General features: G+C 34.6%; 1 long non-coding RNA gene across 11 annotated transcripts in view; it reads left to right on the top strand.

Annotated features, from left to right (window-relative positions):
• The window catches only part of LOC110006477 (uncharacterized), an 82284-nt gene that overhangs the window by 33283 nt on the left and 27362 nt on the right, over positions 1-21639 (top strand). For 2 of the 11 annotated variants that reach the window (XR_016048273.1, XR_016048271.1), the window contains exon 4: positions 14915-15097. The exons of the other annotated variants lie outside the window; for them this stretch is intronic. This is a non-coding gene — a long non-coding RNA (uncharacterized LOC110006477). Of the gene's footprint in view, positions 1-14914; positions 15098-21639 lie in introns of those variants that run through there. 11 annotated transcript variants of the gene reach the window in all.

Genomic DNA, 21639 nt, shown 5'->3' with positions numbered 1-21639 from the left:
AACCTATATGTTTTCTAATTTATATACCACACACACTTATATACACACAAACACACACTCACACAATCTCACTCACACTCACAGTCACAGTCACAGTCACACTCACACTCACAGATATATATTCTACACATATGCGTGTTCTGTGTGGACTAATGTGTGTATATATACGATATGTATATACTATATGTTTACATATGTATGTATACAATTGTTTTTATCTGTTAAGTACAATTATCAATGTATATGTACACTGGTATGTACACATACATGCACCCTTACACGTTGATAAGTATGTATATACTATGTATGTATACACTAATACATGCATTCTATATACACTAATATATATGACCATATAGACACTCATTATTTGTTTGTGTATATATATATGAAATGTATATACTGATATGTTTATTCGTGTATGTATAAACTTGTAATCAGTTATATATATACATTGTTATGCGCACGCACATGCACCCTTAAATATTGATATATATGACCATGAGGACTCTTATTATCAGTTTATACAGTTATTAGCGTATATGTACACTGATATTTATATACGCACACTCATATGCATATGTATAAACGGTTTATATATACACTAATGCATAAAACCATGTAAACACTTCTTAGCAGTGCTATATATAGTTATTAGCACAATTTGTATACGTATTGATGTATAGCAATGTATACCCTTGTTTTCAGTGTATATTTATTTACTGATGCAATTATCGTTACATAACATTAGTTATCAATTTTATATACAGTTACTAGTGTGTTAAAAATACATTATTATAAGTGAGTGTGTGAGTGTTATGTCTATATATATGTGATGTGTATATACTGATTTGTGTGTATGTAAAGTGCATAATTGTATATATACAATGCACTAATATATACATTTCTATATACATTAATGTATATGACTATATATACACTTACTATCAATTTATACTATTATTAACATATATGTACACTGATTTATGTACCACACACTCACAGTCACACGCACAGTCACACACACACACACACTCACTCACACTGACGCTCTCAGTCACACACACACACTCGCTCACACTCACACTCTCACTCACACTTACACACACACTCACACAACTAATGTATTGTATAGTTATATGCATCAGTATATATATATATATATACATTGAAAACAATGATATGTATTGCTATATATATATATGTACACAAATTATTTTTATAATTGTATGTATCATTGATAATAAGTATATACATGGTCTTATACATTATACATATGCGTTTGAGTGTGCATATATATATATATATCAGTGTACATATAAGTTAATAACCGATAAACTGATAATAAGTGTCTATATGCTCATATATATCAGTGTATACGTAATATATGTATGAACTTATCAATGCATAAGGATGCATATGCGTGTGCATATCATTGTATATGTAACAGATAGCAAGTGTATACATACACGCATAAATATATCAATATATACATATCGTATATATAAACACTATATATATTAATGATGACAAGTGTTTACATACACGCATAAATGTATCAGTATATATATATCGTATAGTAAACACTGTATATATATACATATAAACTGCTAATAAGTGTCTATATTATCATATATATCAGTGTATATAAAATGCATGTATATACATTTACTAATCAACGCGTAAGAATGCATCCACGTGCGCATATCATTATATATATACATGTATAATTGTATATAACTGATAGCAAGCAAGTGTATACATACACGCATAAACATATCGTAAATATACCCACATCAGTCTATACACAACATGCATATATGTGTAGTATATATATAAATGTGTGTGTGTAGTATATAAATCAGTGTACATATACGTTAATAACTATATAAACTGATAATAAGTGTATATATGGTCATACACATAAATATATATATATACACATATATGCTTGTTGTGTATTTTGATGTTTGTATATATACGATATGTATATACTGATATGTTTATGCGTGTACGTATACATTAGGTATCAGCTATATATACTATTATTAGTGTGTAAAAATTACATTGATATGTGTGTGTGTGATGTCTGTATAGACAATGTGTATATACTGTTATACGTATATGTGTGAAGTGCATGACTGTATATATACAATTATTAACATATATGTACACTGATTTATATACTACACCCACACACACACGTACTCACATTTACACACACACACACTCACAGATATATATATTACACATACATGCGTGTTGTGTATGGACTGATCTGTGCATATCTATGATATGTACACTGATTTATATACTACATCCATATACCCACACACACACGTGCACTCACACTCACTCACACACACTCACATTCACAGTCACAGTCACACTCAAAGATATATCTATATATTACATATATATGCGTGTTGTGTACGGACTGATGTGTGTATATATAATATGTATATACTGACATATTTATGCGCTTATATATACAGTTGCTTGCTATCAGTTATTTACAATTATCAATATATATATACACTGATATGCGCACGCACATACACCCTTACGCATTAATTAGTGCATATACAGTTATGAAGGTATATATGTACACTGAGTTATATACTACATCCACATACACTCACTCACACACTCACAGTCACACTCACACTCATAGATATATATATTACACATATATACGTGTTGTGTATGGACAGATGTGTGTTTATATACACATATATACGATATGTATATACTGATATAGTTATACGTCTATGTATACAGTTGCTTGCTATCAGTTATATACAAATATCAAAGTATATACGCACGCATATGTGCACGCACATGCATTCCATGTACTTATTACCAGTTTATATTTATATATAATGTGTATATATACGATATGCATATACTGATATGGTTATACGTTTATGTATAAACTTGCTATCAGTTATATATACACTGATTTGCTCACATGCATGCACCCCTACGCATTGATAGTACTTACATATATTTCTATATAGATCGATGTAAATGACCATATGGACACCTTTTATCAGTTTATACAGTTATTAGCATATATGTACACCAAAATGTATATATGCTCACTCTTATTCATATGTTTAAAGGGTTTATATATACACTAATGTATAAGACCATGTATATACTTATTATCAGTGATATATACAATTATTAGCACAATTTGTTTATGTATTAATGTATAGCAATATATATCATTATTTTCAGTGTATATATATATATATATATATACACATATACATATAACCATACAATACATTAGTTATTAGTATGTATAAAATACATTGATATGTGTGTGTGATATCTGTATATATACGATGTGTATATACTGATATGTGTGTATACGTAAAGTACATAACTGTTTATATACAGTACGCTAATATATATATTTTTATATACATTGATGTGTATGACCATATATACACTTATTATTAGTTTATACAGTTATGAACGTATATGTACACTGATTTATATACTACACTCACACACACTCATACTCTCACAACACATACACATACGCATACACACTCACTCACACACACACTCACACTCACACTCACACTCACACTCACACTCACACTCACACACACATTCACACTCACACTCACACTCACACTCACACTCGCACTCACAACACCTCACACACACACACTCACACTAACACTCACACTCTCAGATATATATAATACACATATGTGCATGTTATATATGGACTAATGTGAGTATTTATACGATATTTATAAACTGATATGTTTATACGTGTATGTATATAGTTGCTTGTTATCAGTTATATACAATTATGAATGTATATATACACTGCTATGCTCATGCACATGCACCCCTACCTCCTTGATAAGTATATATATCCTGTGTATATATACACTAGTACATGCATTCTATATACACTGAAATATGTGACCATATAGACACTTATTTTATATATATATATATATATATATATATATATATATATATATATATAGGCCTAATGCACAACTTTATAAGGCTTCAACTGTCTATGATATATGACTCTAAACTATTTATTATATGGTCCGTGATGCATGACTCTAAATGCCTATAACTAGGTCCACAACATATGACTTAAAGCATCATCACATACTTCATGTATGACTATAAACTACAGTACTCCTTAGAGTCGTATGACTCCAAGTATTGTCCATTGTAAGCATTTTAAGGGTGTGGAAGGGTTTTATATAGTCCTTCCTGTATGACTATAAACGACAGTACTCCTTAGAGTCTAATGACCAAGCATTAGCTACCCATACCTTTTATAAGGGTGTGGAAGGCTTTTATATACAGTCCTTTCTATATCCCTATAAACTATAGAAAATCTTAGTGTCTTACGGCACCAAGCATCGACTTACTCTTTTGTCGTAGGGAAGGCTTCAACACAATTCCCTCCCTATTCCTTTCCAGAGCACTAATTGGGGTGTAGTTTGTTTAAATATGAGGACGCTGCGAAAATACCTTTGAATTTCATAGGGCAATGGACGCTACCAAACCAAGAGATAGGATGCTTGAAAAAAATATACATATGTGTATTTTCGATGTCAAAGGAAAGAAAAGCATAAGCAAGTTTATACATGCCACCAAGAGTTAAAATATATACACAAAACCACAAAGCTGTTTGTCTTCTCAAAAGAAAAAGAAAATAAAAAGTAGAGGAAAGGTGCATCAAGCACCCCTAAAGCACCTATGCCAGCACCTTCTCCTCCATTTGCTTCCTAGAAGTCCCATGGTTTTCCTTTGCTTCGTTAAGACTACTTAAGGATTCCTCGAAATTTTTGGCGACATTATTCGCACATTGCACAACTGTGAGTCATTAAGATTAACCTTGTAAGCCTCCTGCACATGGAGCTCCCTCTTCTGAGCCTCAAGAAAGGTTTTTGCCCATGCAATGTTCTCCAACATAATCTGTTGGTGAACCTGTGCCGTTACAGATTGAGCCTTAAGTTCTTCAACCCTAGCTTTAACTACTTAAAAGTCTTAATCAGTTTCTAGGATAGCACTTCGATGATTTTCAATTGCCAATTCCCCTGAGGAGATGACATCAAGGAACACAGTAACCAAAGCCTCTTGAGCGAAAGCAACTTCCTTAGGCATCTTGAACAATCTTGTTCACCGGTTCACGAAGCTTCTCTTTGTTAGCCCCCCATGAACCTGCAACTGATATCAGTTGAGACATAGAAGTTGAAGTTGTCCTCAGGTCTGCCAATAAATAGTTGCCCAAAGATCTAAAACGAACCTCACCACTTCCTGACCCATCTTCTTCTGCCCTTCCCCTAGGTTTGTCGAATACTTCATCGTGAATTGAACCAAGGCCTCTGGAAGAGCAGGGACAATGACCAAATCCGTTGCAGGGTTAACGGCCTGCACCTCAGGAACATTGACCTCGACCAATGGAGGAGGAACAACATCAGTCTCATTGGAATCGGGAGCATTGGCTGTAGAAATGTTGGCCTCAGCTAATAAAAGAGGTTGGGCATTGACTTCACTTGGCTCAGTAGAGGGAGGAGTAGCAACCAAGACTTCTGCTTCAGTGATAAGAATCTCAGCAGAATTAGTAGATGGTGTCTCGACACCAATGCTGGTAAGCATGGGCTCAGGAGTATCCTCCGGGGGAATGAGCAAAGAAGTCCTTGTAGAAAGCCTAAAAGTTAGAAATGAAAATAGTCATGTAAAGAAGTATTGCAGGACGATGGTTCAATCAAATACCTGAGGAGCTGGCTTCGTCCATGCGAAGTATATAAATAGGGAATGGCAGACTTACATAAGAACGAGAGCTCAGGTTGTGGAGGTTGGATGAAAGCAAAATATTTGTTATTGCCACAATACTGACAGACACCTCAACTTGAGACAAGCTTTCTCTATAACGCTGGGGAGAACACCACTATTAGACATCATGATCATAATGCATGGGGATATCCTCAACCATAGGGGCCATTCGCCTGATTTTCCTTAACTACTCCTTAGTGGGAGCTTGGGCAAGCCAGGAATACCTTTTAGCGCATCTATTAGCTCTTCGTCACTATCAAAAGAAGTTGCTTGCTTGGTTCATCACAGACAAAAAAAATCCTTCTCCTTGTGGTTCTGTCCCATGAACTGGAGAAGATGGTGCCATAGGAGATGGAGAACGGGTGTCCAACTCAATCGTCTCAATCCTCTTCTTCTTAGCTATGCTTTTTCAGTATAGGAAAGGAGAAGGACTCAACTTCTTAGGAGGTATATCCTTCTCACTCCTCTTCGGAGGAATTTGGATCACTGACTGCATGAACGTGAGCCTTTGAGATGTTCGTTAATTGAGAGCACCGTGTTCTACCCTTAGAAACCAATTTGGTAGCTGGTTCTTTGAGAGATGACTCTGAAGGCGAGATGCTACTTAATTTTCTTTTTCCCTTACCCTTTGGATCGGCTTCATGTTGTTCCGATTTGATAAATGGAGCATTTGATTCCTTGCAAGGAACCTTTGAAGCTGAAGGACTTTGAGCCTTCCTTTACCCTTAGCCGGTGGGTTAGTCTCTGAATGTGCAAAACTTATGGTTAGGTTCTTCGGCTCTCTTTCTTAAAGGAGACGGAGTCCTAGCTTTTCTTTTAATGGATTTGGCATGCCTGGGGTCAACCACCATTTTGATGTTTCAAACGAGAGGGTGTGAAATCTGTCTTGAACCCCTAGCTAGTTGGCAAACAATTTGGCTAGGTGATGATAGAAGGAATCCCTGCCTTCATCCATTTGTTCCACTATGAACTCAATGTCCATAGGATGTTCAACACTGAGGGTGTTCCAGTCAAAAGGAAAACTCATTCCACTGTCCAGTAGCTAGAGCCATCAGCGATGTGACTCTTAAAATTGGTTACTATCTTCCCATCAAGCCGAAACATAGGCATGTTCTGCATCGACTGAACATAATGGCCTCTTTGTGACCCGTGGTACCAATATTTTCCATAATGGGGAACAATGAACTTGCACACATGGTTAATCGTGGTGCAAGAATCCCACACAGTCTTCACACTATTCTAGTGCCAATTTGCTTGTAAATGATAAGGGGCAGTGTTAGTTCATCCCGTGCTGCCATATGCATTGGTGAGGACTGTATAATTCGATCATCTTCTTGATGCCAACTCGGTGGGAGTATGGCACCATGAACACTTAGGAGATACATTATCTCCCGATTGCTGGTTGGGTCATTGTCAACCTGAGATCCATACTCATCTTTGAAAAGACGGTCAGTTGGGCCCCCAATGGGAAAGGGCTTGCCCTGAAAAAAAGTTTATCACCTTGGAAAAGCTTCCTCGCAATATTATCGGATTGAAAAACAACCTTGTGTCCCAACAAGTGCAGTAAAATTTGGAAGGTACTGCAATCGATGTCGCTTGCTAGATGGTAGGTGCTTGGAAGTAGGCACCCAGCCACCTATAAACATAATGGAGAGGGAAAACCCATGCGAGCATGTCCCAAACTCTTTGAAGTGTTAGTCGCCACATTGAGCCCATTATAGATACTGCATAAGACGGGTTGGGCTTATGGCCTTACCCAAATCACAAGCCATATAAAGGTACTCGGTCCTAATTTCAGGACCCAATATAGCACGTCAAGTAGATGGTATCAATTAGGTCTGTGGGACGGGGAGGCATCTCAACCTTAAGGACAGGGGGCTTGTTACTTGAAGTTAAAATAGGGTTGCTTGGTTCCCCTATAGCCCTGTCTGAATCGAAGAAATGGGTGATCCACACTTTAGGGCCTCCTTAAAGAGAAGCCAACTTCCAAAACTCCTTGAATGGCCTTCTCAAGGCTGTCGGCTTTCAAAGGCCGGGATAAACTTTATCCTCAAGTATGATGTCATTATCTGGGATAAACTCCTCATAACGATCTCCAAGAAGGGAAAGATCGTCAATGAAATGAAGATCCAAGAGAGACATGACGGCCTCCCCATGGTCAAAGAAGTTGGTGTTTTTCGCTCAACACTAGGTCTCCAAGTATGCCCTCACCACGTTAGTGTAACGATCATATGGCTAGGTCAAACATTCGCAGGCGCCTAAGAGTTCTGTGCTTATGAGATCATTTTAGAAGCTGCTCTCTTCCTCACATCTAAACTTGAGGGATCCTGTCAGGCAGTACGCTTGGCAATTTGATGTGCAAGTATAGGAAATATTCTATTCCAACGACAATTTTATACTCATAATGGAGAAGGAGGCTTTATGGAGGAAGACCCCGATGATAATCCTTGCTAAACTTGGCAAGGCCAAGAGGCTCGATCAAATAATTGATAGAAAGGGGCCATCTTAGATATTCATTGACATTGCCGTCAGCTTGGCATACGGGTCTATGACGAGCTAATTCAACCCCGGTGCACTTTTCCCACCAATCCTCTACTCCTTTCGGAATTTCTTGGGACACATGACATCTAAAATAGGAGAAAAGAGTTTCATTTAATCGGAACTTATCTGCATATCATTCATATTGGTCTAAGGCTCTGACCAACTACCGATGCCTGTCATGGCTTAAGTCGAAAGTCTGACCTTACATTTCTCATATATTGGGTTAAGAATCTAACTGATCATTGATGTTTGTCACAGTCACACACACACACACACACACACACACACGCTCACACACACATACTCGCACTCACACTCACATTCACACACACTCACACTCACACTCACAGATATATAAGCTATCACCTCTAATCTTCTAAGTCTAGACAAAATTCCATATTACTATGTATAGAATTAGGCACAAGATTGTGTTTCGTCTCTTGATGAGTTTGGGTATGCTAAATACCCAACTATGATAGTCCATGTAATTTTTTTTCTTATTTGTACTTGTTTTTATTAATATTGATGAGCTTCATTTTCATCGAGTTTTCTTGTACATCAACAAGCATGAAAGCAACTTATCATCGAGCCGGATCTCTTTTCGTTATTTGATATTTGAGATCTTGATCTTGCAAGCTTGATTTGCTTAACGGTTCTTTCTTCTCTAGTTTATTTCTGCTCTTGCTTCTTTCATGCAAATATGGAGTGAATTTGCTGGCGCTTTACTTGTGGTTTGCAATTTTATTAAGTAACGTTTTCTTAACACACACACTCTCGCTTCTTTCATGCAAATATAGAGTGAATTTTCTGAAGCTTTACTTGTGGTTTGCTGTTTTATTAATTAAAATTTTCTTAACACACACGCTCTTGCTTCTTTCATGCAAATATGGAGTGAATTTTCTGGAGCTTTACTTGTGGTTTGCGATTTTATTAACTTTTTTTTAACACACACACTCTTGCTTCTTTCATGCAAATATGGAGTGAATTTTCTGAAGCTTTACTTGTGGTTTGCAATTTTATTATGCAACTTTTTCTTAACACACACATACACGCATGCACACCAAACACACACACTCACGCTAATGCATAAGGATGGGTTTATATATACACTAATGTATAAGACCATGTATATACTTATTTTCAATGATATATACAATTATTAGCTCAATTTGTGTACGTATTTATGTATAGCAATATATACCACCGTTTTTCGAGTGTATATATATATACTGATGCATATAACCATACAATACATTAGTTATCCGCTATATATACAATTAGTGTGTAAAAATACATTTATATGTGTGTGTGTGTGATGATTATACGATGTGTATATTCGGATTTGTGTATATGTAAAGTACATAATTGTATATATACAGTGCATTAATATATACATTTCTATATACATTGATGTATATGACTATGTATACACTTATTATCGGTTTATACATTGATTAACGTATATGTACATTGATTTATGTACTACACACACGCACATGCACTCACACTCACACTCACACTCACGCATTCACACTCACACTCACACTCACTCACACTCACACTCATACTCACACTCACACTCACACTTACACTCACACTGATATCGTACGCACATGCACCCTTACGCATTGATAGTGCATACATACATTTCTATATACACTGATATGTATATCCATATAGATACTTATTATCAGTTTATACAGTTATTAGTATATATGTACATTGAAATGTATATACATACACTCATATGCATATGTATAAAGGGTTTATATTTACACTAATGTATTAGACCATTTGTATACTTATTATCAGTGATATATATTAGCTCAATTTGAATATGTATATACTTATTAGCTCACACTCATGCATAATCACACTGACACTCAGAAATATATATACTATCACCTCTAATCTGATATGCCTCGGCGAAATTCCATATTACTTTGTATAGAATTAAGCATAAGAATGGGTTTTTTCTCCTGATGAGTTGGGTATGCAAAATACGCCATTGTGATAATTCATGTTAATTTTTTATCTTATTTGTACTTGTTTTTATTATTATTGATGAGCTTCATCTTCATCGAGTTTTCTTGTAAATCAACAAGCCTGATGCAACTTATCATCAAGGCGGATCTCCTTACGTTATTCGATATTTGATATCTTCATCTTGCTAGCTTGATTTGCTTAATGGTTCTTTCTTCTCTAGTATAGTACTGCTCTTGCTTCTTTCATGCAAATATTGTGTGAATTTTCTTATGGTTTACTTGTGGTTTGCAATTTTATTATGTAACTTTTTTTTAACACACACACATATGCACGCCAAACACACACACATACTCACACTCACACTTAGGTATATGACCATGTATATACTTATTATCAGCGATATATACCGTTATTAGCTTAATTTGCGTATGTATTGATGTATAACAATATATACCATTGTTTTCAAAGTGTATATATATATATATATACTGATGCATATAACCATACAATACATTAGTTATTCAATATATATACAGTTACTAATGTGTAAAAATACATTGATATATGTGTGTGTGTGTGACGTTTATATATATACGATGTGTATGTACGGATTTGTGTGTTTGTGTATATACAGTGCATTAATATATACATTTCTATATATATTGATGTATATGATCATATATAAACTTATTATCAGTTTATACATTTATTAATGTATATGTATACTGATTTATATACTACACACGCACAAACACTCACACTCACGCACACGCACGCACACTCACACGCACACTCACACATATACACACGCACACACACACACACTCACGCTCACACTCGCACTCGCACTCACACTCACACTCAAACGCGCACACACTCACACTCACACTCACACTCACACTCACAGATATATATACTATCACCTCTAATCTGATACGCCTAGGAAAAATTCCATATTACTTTGTATAGAATTAGGCATAAGAATGGGTATCTTCTCTTGATGAATTGGGTATGCTAAATATCCAATTGGGATAGACCATTTAAATTTTTTTTCTTATTTGTACTTGTTTTTATTAATATTGAAGAGCTTCATCTGCATCGAGTTTCTTGTAAAATCAACGAGCAAGAAAGCAACTTAACATCAAGGTGGATCTCTTTACGTTATTTGATATTTGAGATCCTGATCTTGATTTGCTTAATGGTTCTTTCTTCTCATTTATCGTACTTCTCTTTCTTCTTTTATGCAAATACGGAGAGAATTTTCTGGAGCTTTAGTTGTGGTTTGCAATTTTATTAAGTATATTTTTCTTAACACACAAACTCTTGCTTCTTTCATGTAAATATGGAGTGAATTTTTTGGATCTTTAGTTGTGGTTTGCAATTTTATTAAGTAACTTTTTCTTAACACACACACACACCACACACACACTCACACTCACACTCACACTCATACTAATGTATAAGAATGGGTTTGTATATACACTACTGTGTAAGACTAAGTATATACCTATTATCAGTGATATATGCAGTTATTAGCTCAATTTGTGTATGTATTGATGTATAGCAACGTATATCAGTATTTTCAGTTTATATATATACTGATGTATATAACCATACAATAAATTGTTATCAATTATATATACAGTTACTAGTGTGTAAAAATACATTGATATGTGTGTGTGATGTCTGTATATATACGATGTATATATACAGATTTGTGTGTATGTGTAAAGTGCATAACTGTATATTTTTAGTGCATTATTATATGCATTTCTATATACATTGATGTACATGACTATATATACACTTATTATCAGTTTATACATTTATTAATGTATATATACACTGATTTATATACTACACACATATACACGCACTCACACTTGCACTCATACTCACACTCACACTCACACTCACACATACACACACTCACACTCACACTCACACTCACACTGATATGCGCTTGCGCATGCACACTTATGCATTGATAGTGCATACATAAATTTTTATATACACTGATATGTATGGCCATATAGACACTTATTATCAATTTATACAGTTAGTAGTGTATATGTATATTGAAATGTATATACATACACTAATATGCATATATATAAAGGGTTTATATATACATTAATGTATAAGACCATGTATATACTTATTATCGATGATATATACAGTTATTAGCTCAATTTGTGTACGTATTGATGTATAACAATATGTACCATTGTTTTCAGTGTATTTATATTTACTAATGCATATAACCATACAATACATTAGTTATCTACTGATATAATTATTATGTGTGTGTGTGTGTGATGTCTGTATATATATGATGTGTACATACTGATATGTGTGTATGTGTAAAGTGCATAACTGTATATATACAGTGCATTAGTATATTCATTTTTATTTACATTGATATATATGACGATATATACACTATTTATCAGTTTATACAGTTATTAGTATAAATGTACATTGATTTATATACTACACACACTCACACTCACACACTCACGTACAATCCTACTCCCACCCACACTCTCTCACACACACACACTCACACTCACACTCACACTCATACTCATACACACACACACTCATACTCACACTAACACTAACACTCACACTCACACTCACACTCACACTCACACTCACATTAATCACTCACTCACACACACACTCACACAGACTGACACACTCACACATTCACACACTCACACGCACACTCATACTCACAGTCACACTCACACTTGCAAGCACACTCACACACTCTCACATACACTCACACACTTACACTCACACTCACACTCACACACACACACACACTCACACTCACACTCCCACTCCCAGTCACACTCACACTCACACTCACACTCACACTCACACTCACACAGACACACTCACAACTCACTACATACACTCACACACTTACACTCACACTCACACTCACACACACACACACACTCACACTCACACTCCCACTCCCAGTCACACTCACACTCACACTCACACTCACACTCACACTCACACTCACACTCACACAGACACACTCACAACTCACTCACACTCACACAAACACTAGCACTGACACTGACACTCACAGATATGTATACTATACATGCATGGTGTGTATGGACTGATGTGTGTATATTTACGATTTGTATATGCATATTTTTTTGCGTATATGTATACAGTTGTTTGCTATCAGTTATATGCAATTATCGATGTATATATACACTGACATGCGCACGCACATGTACCCTTACGCGTGGATAAGTGCATATATAATGTGTATGTATACACTAATACATGCATTCTATATACACTGACATATTTGACACTTATCAGTAGTTTATATGTATATATGATGTGCATATAAATGATATGTATTTACTGATATGTTTATGTGTGTATGTATAAACTTGCTATCAGTTATATATGCACTGATATGCGACACATGTGCACGCTCACCCATTGATAGTGCATACATTCATTTCTGTGTACACTGATATATATGACCATATATAACACTTAATATCAGTTTATACACTTATTAGTGTATATATACAATGAAATGTATATACGCACATTCATATGCATATGTATAAAGGGTTTATATGTGCACTTATGTAAAAGACCATGTATATACTTATTATCAGTGATATATACAGTTATTCGTTCAATTTGTGTACGAATTGATGTATAGCAATATAGACCATTGTTTTCAGTATATATATACATACTGATGCATATAACCATACAATACATTAGTTATCTGTTATATGTATAGTTATTAGTATGTAAAAAATACATTGATATGTGTGTATGTATGCGTGTGATGTCTGTATATATACGTTGTGTATATACTGATATGTGTGTATGTTTAAAGTGCGTAACTGTATATATACAGTACATTAATATATACATTAGTATATATGACGATATATACAGTATTTATCAGTTTATACAGTTATTAACATATATGTATACTACACACACACTCGCACTCACACTCACCCACACGTACTGGCGCTTACACACACTCACTCACTCACACTCACACTCACACTCACAAATATATATACTACACATATATGCGTGGTGTGTATCGACTGATGTGTGTATGTATAATACGATATGTATATACTGATATTGTTATGTATATGTATACAATTATCAATATATGTATGCACTGATATGCGCATGCACATGCACCTTTACGCGTTGATAAGTGTATATATACTGTATACACTAATACATGCATTCTTTATACACTTATATATATGACCATAAGGACATATATTAGCAGTTTATATATATACAGTGTGTATATATACGATATGTATATATTGATATGTTTATGCGTGCATGTATAAACTTGTTGTCTGTTATATATAACCATGGTATGCGCAAGCACATGCACCCTTACGTATTAATATTGCATATATATATTTTTATATACACCGATGTTTATGACCATGCATACACTTTTTATCAGGTTATACAGTTATTAACGTAGATGTACATTGATATGTATGTGAATGCACAGGTGGCAGTTGCAGCCAACAAGGTAAAGGGACAGATCCCTTGCCCCCTTCTTTTTGATTAGTTTTCCTCTCAATTCGTACCATTCGAATCATTATCTTCTCTGTAAATGATTTTTCCTACCATATACAATTTCCAAATTGTGATAAAATCAGGTATTAAAGAAGGAGATTATTTCTTCTGGCCATCACGTCTAATCAGATAAGCTTAAGAGAAATTCCATATTACTTTGTATAAAATTAGGCATAAGAATGGGTTTCTTCTCTTGATGGATTGGGTATGCTAAAATACCCAATTGTGATAGTCCATCTAAATTTTTTATCATATATTTGTACTTGTTTTTATTATTGTTGATGAGCTTCATCTTCATTGAGTTTGCTTGTAATTCAACAAGCATGAATGCAACTTATCATCGAAGCGGATCTCTTTATGTACACTGATTTATATACTACACACACACTCTCACTCTTACTCACTCACACACACACACACTCTCACTCACTCACACACACACACTCTCACTCACACACTCACACTCGCACTCGCACTTGCACTCGCAGATATATATACTGCACATATATGCGTGTTGTGTATGGATTGATGTGTGCATATATACGATATGTATTTATTGATATGTTTATGCATGTATGTATACTGTTGCTTGCAGTTTTGTTATAAACTGATATATGTACACTGATATTTATATATGCACACTCATATGTACATGTATAAAGGGTTTGTATATACACTAATGTATAAGACCATGTATTATTCTCAGTGATATACACAATTATTAGAACAATTTGTGTACGTATTGATGTATAGCAATATATATCATTGTTTTCAGTGTATATACAACTACATTCATATGTGTGTGTGTGCGTGATGTTTGTATATATTCGATGTGTGTATACTGATATGTGTGTGTGTAAAGTGCATAACAGTATCTATACAATGCGCTAATATATATATTTCTATATATATTGATGTATCAGTTCATACAGTTATTAACGTATATCTACATTAATTTATATACTACACACACACTCACTCACACTTACACTCACACTCACCACTCACACTCATACACACACAGACACATACACATACACACTCACACTCCCACGCACTCACACTCACACTCATACACACTCACACTCACACTCACACTCACAGATATATATACTACAGACATACACACACTCACACTCACACACTCACACTCACACTCACACTCACAGATATATATACTATACATGTTTATGTGTTGTGTATGGACTGATATGTGAATATATACGATGTGTTTATACTGATATGTTTATGCGAGTATATATACAGTTGCTTGCCATCAATTATATACAATTAGCAATGGATATATACACATATATGCACACACACATGCACCGTTATACGTTAATAAGTGCATATATATTGTGTATGTATATGCTATTACATGCATTCTATATATATTAATATATATGATCATAGAGACACTTATATATATATATATATATATATACACAGTGTGTCTATATAAGATATGTATATACTGATATGTAAGTATGTATACACTTGCTATTTATAAACATTGATATGCGCACACACATGCACACTTACGCATTGATAATGCGTACATACATTTCTATATATACTGATATATATAACTATATAAACACTTATTATCAGTTCATACAGTTATTAGCGAATGTTATCAGTTTATGCCTTTATTGACGTATACGTACATTGATTTTTATACTACACACACGTACTCACACTCACACTCACACTCACACACACTCACTCACAATCACACTGATACTCACAAATATATATTCTATCACCTCTAATCTGATATGCCTCGCGAAATTCCATATTACTTTGTATAGAATTAGGCATAAGAATGGGTTTCTTCTCTTGATGAATCGGGTATGCTAAATACCCAATTGTGATAGTCCATGTAAATTTTTTTTCATCGAGTTTTCTCATAAATCAACAACCATGAAAGCAAGTTATCATAGAGGTGGATCTCTTTACGTTATTCAATATACGAGATCTTGATCATGCAATCTTGATTTGCTTAATGGTTCTTTTTTCTCTAGTATACTACCGCTCTTTCTTCTTTCATGCAAATATGGAGTAAAATTTCAGGAGCTTTTCTTGTGGTTTGCAATTTTATTAACTTTTTCTTAACACACACAAACTCTTGCTTCTATGATGCAAATATGAAGTGAATTTTCTGGAGCTGTACTTGTGGTTTGCAATTTTATTAAGTTACTTGTTCTTAAAACACACATACTCTTGCTTCTTTCATGCAACTATGGAGTGAATTTTTTGGAGCATTACTATTGGTTTCCAATTTTATTAAGTTTTTCTTAACACAGGCACACACACACACCACACACACTCACAAACACACTCACATACGCACACTCACACACACTCACATAAGCACACACACTCACACACACTCTCGCACACACTCACACTCTCACTCATACACTCGCACACACACTCACACTCACACTTGCACTCACACTCACACTCACACTCACACTCACACTCACACTCACACTCACACTCACACTCACACTCACACTCACACCCACACCCACACCCACACCCACGTACACACTCGCACACCCACACTCACACACACTCACACTCACACTCACACTCACATTCACACTCGCACTCACACTCACACACACTCATACACACTCACACTCACACTCATATTCATACACACACACACTTACTGTCACTCTCACTCTCAGTTTCACTCACTCACACTCACACTCACGCACACACTCACAATCACACTCGTTCACACACAAGCTCACACACACACTCATACTCATACTCGCACTCACAGTCACTCATAATGACACTCACACACTCACTCACACTCACACACACACACACACTCATACTCACACACACACACTCATACTCACACTCACACTCACACTCACACTCACATAGACTCACACTCCCACATTCACACACTCACACTCACATACACGCTCATGCACCCTCACACTCATGCACACACTCACACTCATAACTCACACTCACAGTCACTGTCACAGTTACACTCACACTCAGATATATACTACACATATATACGTGTTGTGTATGGACTGTTGTGTGTATATATACGAGATACATATACTGATAAGTTTATGAGTGTATGTTTACAGTTGCTTGCTATCAGTTGTATACAATTATCAATATATATATATATATATACTGATATGTGCACATACATGCACCCATACGCGTTGATAAGTGCGTATATATTGTGTATGCATACACTTATACATGCATTCTATATACACTGAAATATATGACCATATAAACATATATTAATAGTTTATATATAAATATATATATACAGTGTCTATATATTATATGTATATACTGATATGTTTATACGTGTATGTATAAACTAGCTATCAGTTATATATACATTAATATGCGCACGCACATGCACCCTTTTCAAGTATAGTACTTATCTTGCTTCTTTCAGGCAAAAATGGAGTGAATTTTCTGAGATTTTACTTGTGGTTTGCAATTTTATTAAGAAACTTTTTCTTAATACACACACACTCTTAACACACACACAGTCTTTATTAACTTTTTCTTAACACACACACTCTTTCTTCTTTCATGCAAATATGGAGTGAATTTTCTAGAGTATTACTTGTGGTTTGCAATTGTATTAAGTAACTTTTTCTTAACACTCACCACACTCACACTCACATTCACATTCACTCTCACTCTCACTCTCACTCTCACTCTCACCCTCACACTCACACTCACACTCACACTCACATTCACACTCACTTTCACACTCAGACACACATATACACTCACACTCACACACACTCACACTCACACTCACACTCACACTCACACTCACACTCACACGAACACGAACACGAACACACACACTCACCACACACACACACTCACACTCACACTCACACTCACACACATACTCATACACTCGCACACGCTCACTCTCACACATTCACGCTCATGCTCTCATTCACACTCAAATATATAGTACACTTATACGCATGTTGTGTATGGACTGATGTGGGTATATATACTATGATGTGTTTATGCATGTATGTATACAGTTGTTTGCTATCAGTTATATACAATTATCAATGTATGTATATAATGATACGTGCACGCACATGCACCCTTACGCATTGATAAGTGCGTATGTACTGTATATGTTTACACTAATACATGCATACTATATACAGATATATATGACCATATAGACATTTATTAGCACTTTACATATATATATACATAGTGTGCATATATACGATATGTATATAGTGATATGTTTTTACGTGTATGTATAAACTTCCTATCAGTTATATATACATTGATATGCGCCTGCACATGCACCCTTGCGCATTGATAGGGCATACGTACATTTCTATATTCATTGATATGTATGACCCTATAGACACTTCTTATCAGTTTATACAGTTATTAGTGTTTATGTACACTGATATGTATATACTTACACTCATGTACATATCTGTATTGGGTTTATATATACATTAATATATAAGACTCTATGTGTACTTATTATCAATGATATATATAATTATTAGCTCAATTTGTGTACGTATTGATGTATATCAATAGATACCATTCTTTTCAGAGTATATATATATATACTGATGCATATAACCATATAATACATTAGTTATAAGCTATATATACAATTATTAGAATGTAAAAATACATTGATATGTGTGTGTGTGATGTCTATATGTATATGATGTGTATATACGGATTTGTGTGTATGTGTAAAGTGCATAACTATATATATATAATACATTAATATATACGTTGATGTATATGACTATATATACACTTATTATTATTATATACCTTTATTAACGTATATGTACACAGATTTATATACTACACACACTCACAGTCACACTCACTCTCACCCTCACCTTCACACTCACACTCACACTCACACTCCCTCACTCATACACAAATACAATCACACGCTCACACTCGCACTCTCACTCTCACTCTCACTCTCACTCTCACTCTCACTCTCACTCTCACTCTCACTCGCACTCGCACTCACACTGACACTGATACTTATAAACACTCACACTCACACTCACAAATGTATATACTATCGCTTGTAATCGGATATACAATTGCGAAATTCCTTATTACTTTGTGTAAAATTAGGCATAAGTATGGGTTTATTCTCTTGATGAATTGGGTATGTTGAATACCCTATTGTGATAGTCCATGTAAATTTTTTATCTTGTTTGTACTTGTTTTTTATTATTATTGCTGAGCTTCTTTTTCATTGAGTTTTCTTTTAAATCAACAAGCACGAAAGCAACTTATCATAGAGGCGGATCTCTTTACGTTATTCGATATTTGAGATCTTGATATTGCAAGCTTGATTTGCTTGATGGTTCTTTCTTCTCTATTATAGTATTGCTCTTGCTTCTTTCATGAAAATATAGTGTGAATTTTCTAGAGCTTTTACTTGTGGCTTGCAATTTTATGTAGTAACTTTTTCTTAACACACACACACTCTTGCTTCTTTCATGCAAATATGGAGTTAATTTTCTGGAGCTTTACTTGTGTTTTTGCAATTTTATTAAGGAACTTTTTCTTTACACACACATGCACCACACACACACACACTCACACTCACACTAATGTATAGGAATGAGTTTATATATACACTAATGTATAAAGCCATGTATATACTTATTATCAGTGATATATACAGTTATCAGCTCTATATGTTTATGTATTGATGTATATAAGCATAGAATACATTAGTTATCGGCTATAATACAATTACTAGTGTGTGAAAAATACATTGATGTGTGTGTGATGTTTGTGTATGTGTAAAGTACATAACTGTATATATACAGTGTATTAATATTTACTTCTATGAAAATACTGTTAATGGCACAAATTAAAGCTCAAAGCATAATTTTTTACTGATAAATAAGAAGCAGAGAGTGTGACTACAGGACCAAGTAATCAATATTTTATTGTTGATTGTGTAAACTGTAAACTTACAGGAGCAAGCAATTGTACATATAGGATTAGTTCCCCAAACTTAATCCTTCAGTTCTGTTTCCTCAAGAAAATGAAAAGCCCTCTTCAAACTATCCCAAATCAGAGAGAAAAACCCTTTTCAAACTTTCCCAAATCAGCTTTTCATCTTCCTAAATCAGCATCCTATCTTCCTTTTCTCTCTCTAAAAATCAGTTAAGGCCTCTTCCATTAGGGTTGTTTCTTTTCTCTCTCTAAAAATCACTTGTGGCGGCCCCTTCCATTAGGGTTTGTGAAAACTATTTTCTTCTTTCTTCTTGCTATAAACCCTAATGGCTATGAGTCGAGCCATATTTTATTCTCTTCCTTTCCTTCGTCGTTCTTCTTCTTCTCTTTACACAGTAAACATAGATGTAAATCCCAAATTTATATGAACTTCTTCCAACTAAAGAAATTTATAAAACTTTAACCATAGTTATGGAGTGACCATAGACACCATACCATAATTAAATAACTGTCGTGACAAAACAAAAATCGTGTGTTTATTTTTTGGTACCTGCTAAGTAGGAGTTATGTTTAAGTATTTCATAAATAAATTTATAGTATATTTATTTGTTTTTGTATGTAATAAGTAAGTGTGATGTTTCTTAA

This window comes from Amborella trichopoda, chromosome 13, assembly GCF_054954075.1.
Source record: "Amborella trichopoda isolate Santa Cruz 75 chromosome 13, AtrichopodaSantaCruz75HAP2 v2.0, whole genome shotgun sequence".
Lineage (NCBI taxonomy): Eukaryota > Viridiplantae > Streptophyta > Magnoliopsida > Amborellales > Amborellaceae > Amborella > Amborella trichopoda.
Note: the sequence above shows the minus strand (reverse complement) of the source record. Positions and strands in the feature narration are given on the sequence as shown.